General features: G+C 42.0%; 1 non-coding gene across 1 annotated transcript; it reads right to left on the bottom strand.

Moving 5' to 3' along the window:
* Positions 1-694: 694 nt before the first annotated feature.
* trnas-gcu (transfer RNA serine (anticodon GCU)) lies at positions 695-776 on the bottom strand. The gene has a single exon. It is a non-coding gene; the product is annotated as a tRNA-Ser (tRNA).
* Between the last annotated feature and the right edge of the window lie 6,392 nt (positions 777-7,168).

Here is a 7,168-nt window from a genome sequence, read left to right as displayed (position 1 = left end):
TATGCTGCATGAATCTGCGGTTATTGATCCACAGTTTAGGTTCAGTCCCTACAGTTAACATGCTGACTTCTCCAGTTGTTCATAGTGCAATGTGATGCATCCAGTGTGTGCATAACGTTTTGGAGCTTGCTTCCCACATCTTGTGTTTATCTGTGCCTTATGTCCAGCATTCATCAATGGCGAGAGCAACGGGCGAGGGAGAGACCAATGCGTAAGTCTCTCCGTGCCCATGCACGGCACCAACATCGGCAATTCGCCACTGTGCATTTACAGCTAGTTCTCGGTGCTCCTACACCCATGTCCTGCCCCTTTTGAAATATCTCCATTGTTTTGTGCTGTCTCTCTGTGCTCTTCTCACCAAGATTAATCACTTCTACTCAACCTGCTCCAGATTTCATCTGACAAAACAGTCATTAAGAATCCCACTGCATAAACATACACTTCGCATCTCTAGTTATTTGGTGTTCCTGGATCTCTTTCATACAATAAGAAGTCACAGCAGCTTGACTTGAAAAATAAAATCGCGTTCCTTTTCATCATCCCAATGCGATCTACATTTCAATGCAGTTTAGGCAACTGGCTCAAAGTATTCTTTGAGATTTTATAATAGCGTCGATGCATATAAACTGACCATTGGAGTTCCAATTTGAATAAGGCAGCAGTGAGAGAACAAAAATAGCAGCATTAGAAACAGCGACGAGAGTGGGATTCAAACCCACGCGTGCAGAGCACAACGGATTAGCAGTCCATCGCCTTAACCTCTCGGCCACCTCGTCACATAGACCCGGAACGCTATGACCTTATTAATAAGTGAATTGTATAAATTATTCAGAACAGCAGATATTTCTCCCTGGTGTTGGTGAAATGATCAATAGTACAGTACGGTTCCAAGACTATGGTCTGACCTCTGGGTTGTGGGGCAAACGCATTCCCACTCTGCTCACAGTGATTTGAACAAAAATTAAGAAAAGACTATGTGACAAGTTCTGTTGAATTCTGTGAAGATTTGAAGTCAACGGAATGAAGAACCCGAGAAAGCAGGAGGTGTTCTTTCAAGAAAGAGTTGGATAGAGCTCATAAGGGTAGTGGAATCAAGGGTTATGGGGATAAGGCAAGAACAGGATACTGAATGAGAATGATCAGCCATGATCATAATGAATGGTAGTGCTGGCTCGAAGGGCAGAATGGCCTACTCCTGCACCTATTGTCTATTAAATTGCCTGTGAGGAATTGTTTTCCAGACTGGACGAGAGTGCATAGTGCTCAATGTCATTATTCAGAACACCTTTCTTCCATTCAGATATTTTTGACACACACTTGTGTACAGGACAGACAATTTCAAAATCCTAAATAAGGCTAAACTGACAATTGAATTCAACAATGCAAAAACCTTGATCTGTATCATTTTCCTGGGCCGTGCAACACCAAGTCACTGTATGATCACAGCAGCAGAGTGAGCAAGTGTCAGAAGGAAAATGACTGCAGTGCCAGAGCGCATGCTGGGAGCAACAGTTGACACACGGGAAGTGCATTTCCCACAACAGAAAAAATTCCCAAACAGCAGACTGCGGTGGAAGAATTCTAAGGGGGTTTACAATTTGGAATTCGATGCCAGAGACACAATGGAGATCTGTCATTGAGTCTGTTAAAGATGAAGATGTTAAGATTTCTACAGATGAAAAACAAAATAAAATGTTCATTGGTTAGTGAAGGCAAATGTTGAAATTGTATATTTCAACCATCTACCCATCTTTGCAATCAGTAGCTCACCACTTTCCTCACACGGGGTCAGAACCACTGGTGAAGATGATCGTATAATCCCCGTTATTAGCCATGGAATCAGAGAAACTCGGTTTCCCAAACGTTAAGGTAGAACCAGGAATGTGGAGGTAAGCATTAATGTGTTGCTCCTGTGCTGCAGGTGACCAGTGCACGGTATCTCTGTTCCAGTATAGTGGGCTATGCTGTGCCGAAGTTTTAAGTTTGAGTCTCACATGGAGCAGCTTCAATTTGTCATCGTGTTGAGGGTGACGGATCGAAGGTGATATTGAGCAAAGCCAAGTTTATGGGAAAATACCCGAGATTGTGGATTGAGAAACGACCTTTTCTGGATAATGAATCCTTGATCAACAAACATACTGCAAGTATCTAAAACGTGTAGAGACATGTGTGGAGAGAGAGCCAAAGGTGATTTTTCAGTAGGTAGATAACGTTTCCCATGTGCACTGCGTCAAATTCCGGGAAAATAGATGTTGAACTGGTTTCATGTTACACAGTTTGTTACAAACTCACAAAGGTTATTGCAATAATTAAAAAAAAAATCACATAGGACCGTTTGAATATTGTATTGAATTGAATTTTGTTCTGAGCATATTTTATCTTTAATGACGTGCTGCAGAAAAGTACAGAGGGTTAACAACACAAAAGGACAGAGTCTTCTTGGTGCATTTCTTGGGTGGAGTTATGAATGTACGAAATATACATAACATTATGTGAATGTGGTACAATCTTTAAAGTAGGTGTTGCGTCTCCAAGTGACAAGGAAGAGAAGGAAGCGATTCTGACCATCCTCTTAACACAACCTGGGGATAACTTGGATGTGGGAGAGCGGACAGTCTCGACTGATTCCAGCATTAACAATCTTGGTCCGTGTGGCAACAAAAGCAGGAACCAGGAACTGCTGATCTTGCTTCTTAAAATAGGTGAGTAATTTTTGAAGAGCATAGATATTTCTCCCTGTTGTTCATAAAATGATCAAGAGCAGAGTACGGTTCCTTGAGTATGGTCTGACTTCTGGGATATGGGCCAGGGCACTCCCACTGTGTTATATTCTGTTCACAAGATCTGACCACATGGAAAGAAATGACAGTGACAAGATCTATTGAATCGGATTCCGTGAAAAACAGAAGCCGATGGAATGAAAAGAGCCATGAGGGCGGGAATGTAACATTATCGGGGAGGAAGATGTTTTCCAGACTCGAGGAGCGTGCACAGTGCTGTTTCCAGGGGTCAATATTTGGATACGTAGACTGAATCAGCATCGGCTGTTATTGTACTGCATCTTTTGTACAATGTTGCAAAAGCACGGGCCTTTTGTATAGAGGGGACAACTTCAAAATCCCCAATGATGCAAAACACACAAATGAGGTGAATAACAAAGCAACCGCAGAAACTCGTGTTACGTCATGGGGTAAACTCCCCTGCTCAACTTTCTCTCAAATTCGTTCTCTGTCAAATTCCTGAGCCTGAGATTCGAACAGTGAATGGTCTATGTTAATAAAAACTGCTCTGGTCTCGCAACCTCAGTATTTAATACGCCCCTCCATGTATGTGTGACAACAGTCATTGATCCTTCACTGTGTTACTTCAGCGCACGTAGAGAAGAAATAAATATAAGAACAACACTCACGTATGTGACTGGGATTTGACCCGATGCTGCTGCAGCCAATCGATTCAGCTGTAATTGAAATTGCTTCCATCTTTCCTGTACTGGAAATGAAATTGCATAGCTTAGTGGTGAGTTTTCATGCGTTGAATTGGACCCAGTATTCTTTCTCAGGTTGAAATTTACTGGGATATAAAGGCATGGTGAAAGACACGGTAGTGTTTACTGGAAGGATACGTTAGGACGGATACGGTTGAGTTCACTTGATACAAAGTCGATAGAAACGACAGACATGACGCTTTCTTTGAGATAAAACCACGAGAAAAGGAAAGAGCAGATTTAATGGGAAGGTGGGATAGATAAAGAATCATGTAGGAGAAATCAGGAAAGACTTAGTTGTGTCTGAAGGGAGGTTATCCAGCTGATGTAACGTTGGTAAGAGTAAATCTGAGGGAAATTCCTTCGTTTAGGTGAGTGGAAATTAGAAGTTGGAGTTTCAGAACCAACGGGGAATGATGAAGAAGTTTGGAGCAGACTTTGTTTATTCTGAGAATTATTGAAATCGGAGATGAATTTTCAGAAATAAAAACATTTTAGGATCTGATTCCATTGTATTTCAAAAGTCATGTGCAGACACACAGGGAGTGAATTTAACAGTGACAGAGATTCTTGGCTCCCCGGATGGCGAGGCAAAAGGGACATACTCTCGAATTGGATAACATTCATCGGAAAGAAATTGCATAACCTGCAACTGAAAATGTTAAGTATCAGAAGAGCTGCTGGCGTTGATAGAGGTTGCAGCTCATTCTGCATGAAATATTATATATTGTAAATACACTGAGCTGTTTGGTTTAGCTCTGCATTGAATGGAAGTCGGTTAGCTCAGTCCGCTGACGAACCAGTTATGAGTAAAGTGAGACCAACAGCATGGGATTAATTCTCTCACTGTCTCAGGTTTGCATAAGGATCATCATCTACCCCTCTCACCTGATCTGTAATGATATGGTGCCTCTAGTGAGTAAGATTTGGCCTGTAGATATAAAACATCATTATCATTACCATCTGTTGCCTTGAACATTTGGTCACAATCACTCGAAAGAAGAGTGAGTCCATTTAATACTCACTGACCTCCGCTTCAAAAATCCTGTGACAAGACTCGACCTTATGCCAGTTGCATCCTCTGCTCCTCCCAACAGAAAAACTACTTGTTATACCTTTGCCAGATTTACTGACAACATTCAAACTCCCCAAAGAGATAAATCTAATACTTTCGATTAGATAATGAGCTTTGCGTGTTTGCAGGAAATGGAATGATATTAAATTAGTAAACAGACTTTCCCAGAATGTAATCCAGTGCAGGGAGAGTGATTTGAGAAAGTCATTAAGCAAAAGTTTCATCTCTGTTTCCCTATCCACAGATGGATATTCACCTGGGGAATATCTGTAGCTTTTCATATAATAATACAGGGTTAATGGTAGGGTTCTTAGTCAGGTGGAGGAACAGAGGGATCTTGGGGTCTATGTACATAGATCTTTGAAGGTTGCCACTCAGGTGGATAGAGTTTGTAAGAAGGCCTATGGAGTATTATCGTTCATTAGCAGAGGGATTGAATTCAAGAGTCGTGAAGTGATGTTGCAGCTGTACAGGACTTTGGTTAGGCCACAGTTGGAGTACTATTTGCAGTTCTGGTCGCCTCACTTTAGGAAAGATGTGGAAGCTTTGGAGAGGCTGCAGAGAAGATTTACCAGGATGTTGCCTAGAATGGAGAGGAAGTCGTACGAGGATAGGTTGAGAGTTCTCGGCCTTTTCTCGTTGGAACGGCGAAGGATGAGGGGTGACTTGATAGAGGTTTAGAAGATGATCAGAGGAATAGATAGAGTAGACAGTCAGAAACTTTTTCCCCGGGTACAACAGAGTGTTACAAGGGGACATAAATTTAAGGTGAAGGGTGGAAGGTATAGGGGAGATGTCAGGGGTGGGTTCTTTACCCAGAGAGTGGTGGGGGCATGGAATGCGCTGCCTGTGGGAGTGGTAGAGTCGGAATCATTGGCGACCTTTAAGCTGCATTTGCATAGGTACATGGATGGGTACTTAATCTAGGTTAGAAGTTCGGCACAACATCGTGGGCTGAAGGGCCTGTTCTGTGCTGTATTGTTGTATGTTTCTATGTTTCTATGTTTTCTAATTGATAAAAATGTGAAACTGGAGTTTTCAAATAAATGTTACTTTACTCAACATTGATTTCAATTGTTTTTTAGTATGATGCGCTAATAATCCCTTGTCAATGTCAGTAACAGCATCTTTAGATGAGCATTGAACTTAGAACCATGGCATATTACGCACCTTTAAGTAGCAGGCGCTAAAGAATTGCGCGATTGAAGCCGCAGACAGCAAGCTGGTCACATATACTACTCACACCTTAGGAACTTTAACTCCACTGCTCTACTTTTGCTGCGGTTCTGAAATTAAAGCTAATGCAGACGAGGTGAAATTGACATGGACCTGTGATTATTGAAGTATCAGGTTCAGGAAAGGGGACACATAAAAATATGCAAATTAGACTTGATTGAAAAATGGGTATCCTTTGGTTCCTGCATTGTTTACAGACAATGTTACATTGCCGCTGTCGCCAGGCCTTTCCTTCGATTGGCTTCAATTCGAATCAATAAAACTTCACAACTTCCTTCTGAAAGGTCATACTGGTAACATGAAACATACTGCATTCATCAATAATCTTCACTATTCCTACATCCATGAACACGTTGCACGGTTTCCATGAATACTTAAGATGTAAGAATGTGATGCAAGAATAAATTCAAATCCAGTTTAAATTGTAAAGTAGGAAGAATGCCCAGTAAGGCTCAGAATGTCAGAAATTCATATACGTCTCCGTGTCCAGAACTGCAGCAGAACAGAGGTGTAATTTGTCCCTGAATCTCCACGTTTGCTTGCTCGATGTGTCCAGTTGGAAACCTGTGTGAAGGAGCATGCAGTCTGACAGAGCGCTTGGGAGAATCCTCGATTGTCTGATCTAAACCTTGTCTGATTTCTATTCTGGCTGTGAGAGCGGTGGGGTAAACGGGAGGACCTTGGTATTCCGTAGTGTAGATTCACATTCCAACATATTATTGTTGAAAACGCTCTGTCAGAGAGGAACAGATGGACGCTATTTCAAACACTGGTCCTACCCCGCCATTTGACATCGTCATGACTGACCAAATACATCAATATCTTTCCCCCGTCCATCCACAACAGACTGTCGCCCAAAGGGAAAAAGATATTTAAGCAATCGATAATGCCTGTGCAATTATTGGAGGGAAATGCGTTTAGAGACAGTGGGTTTCATCACGACGTTTGCAGGTTTCGGGGGTGAGCAGTTGATTCTGGTCTGATCATGCTTCAAATGATATGATTCCGTCAAAACTCACCAACAAGGGAGTAAGGAATTTTCTGTGGGAAACAGCAATTTCGAGAACCCCAGACGATGGGAATTAACGATGTATCAGCAGAATAATAATTGATTCAGCTGAAATCTGAACTCCGATTGCGGTGGAGCCCAAAACAACAAACTTTGTATAGCAATGTTAACAATGCTGTCGAAATCTAACGCACTTTTGATTGCACCACCGAGCCGCGCTAGCCACAATTTTACTGTACCCAACATTGTGGTTGCTGTGGAGAAAATGTAATCAATCTCCAGGAGATGTGAGGAGTTCTTCAAGGACTAGATCTTTTATGAACAGACAAAAAACCGTGACACTCAGAGAGCAGAGTCTTGAACG

Source organism: Chiloscyllium plagiosum, unplaced genomic scaffold (assembly GCF_037043375.1).
Source record: "Chiloscyllium plagiosum isolate Xiang-an unplaced genomic scaffold, Cpla_swu_hap1 HiC_scaffold_38, whole genome shotgun sequence".
Classification (NCBI taxonomy): Eukaryota; Metazoa; Chordata; class Chondrichthyes; order Orectolobiformes; family Hemiscylliidae; genus Chiloscyllium; species Chiloscyllium plagiosum.
The sequence above is the reverse complement of the archived record's forward strand: the minus strand, read 5'-3'. Positions and strand labels throughout refer to the sequence as shown.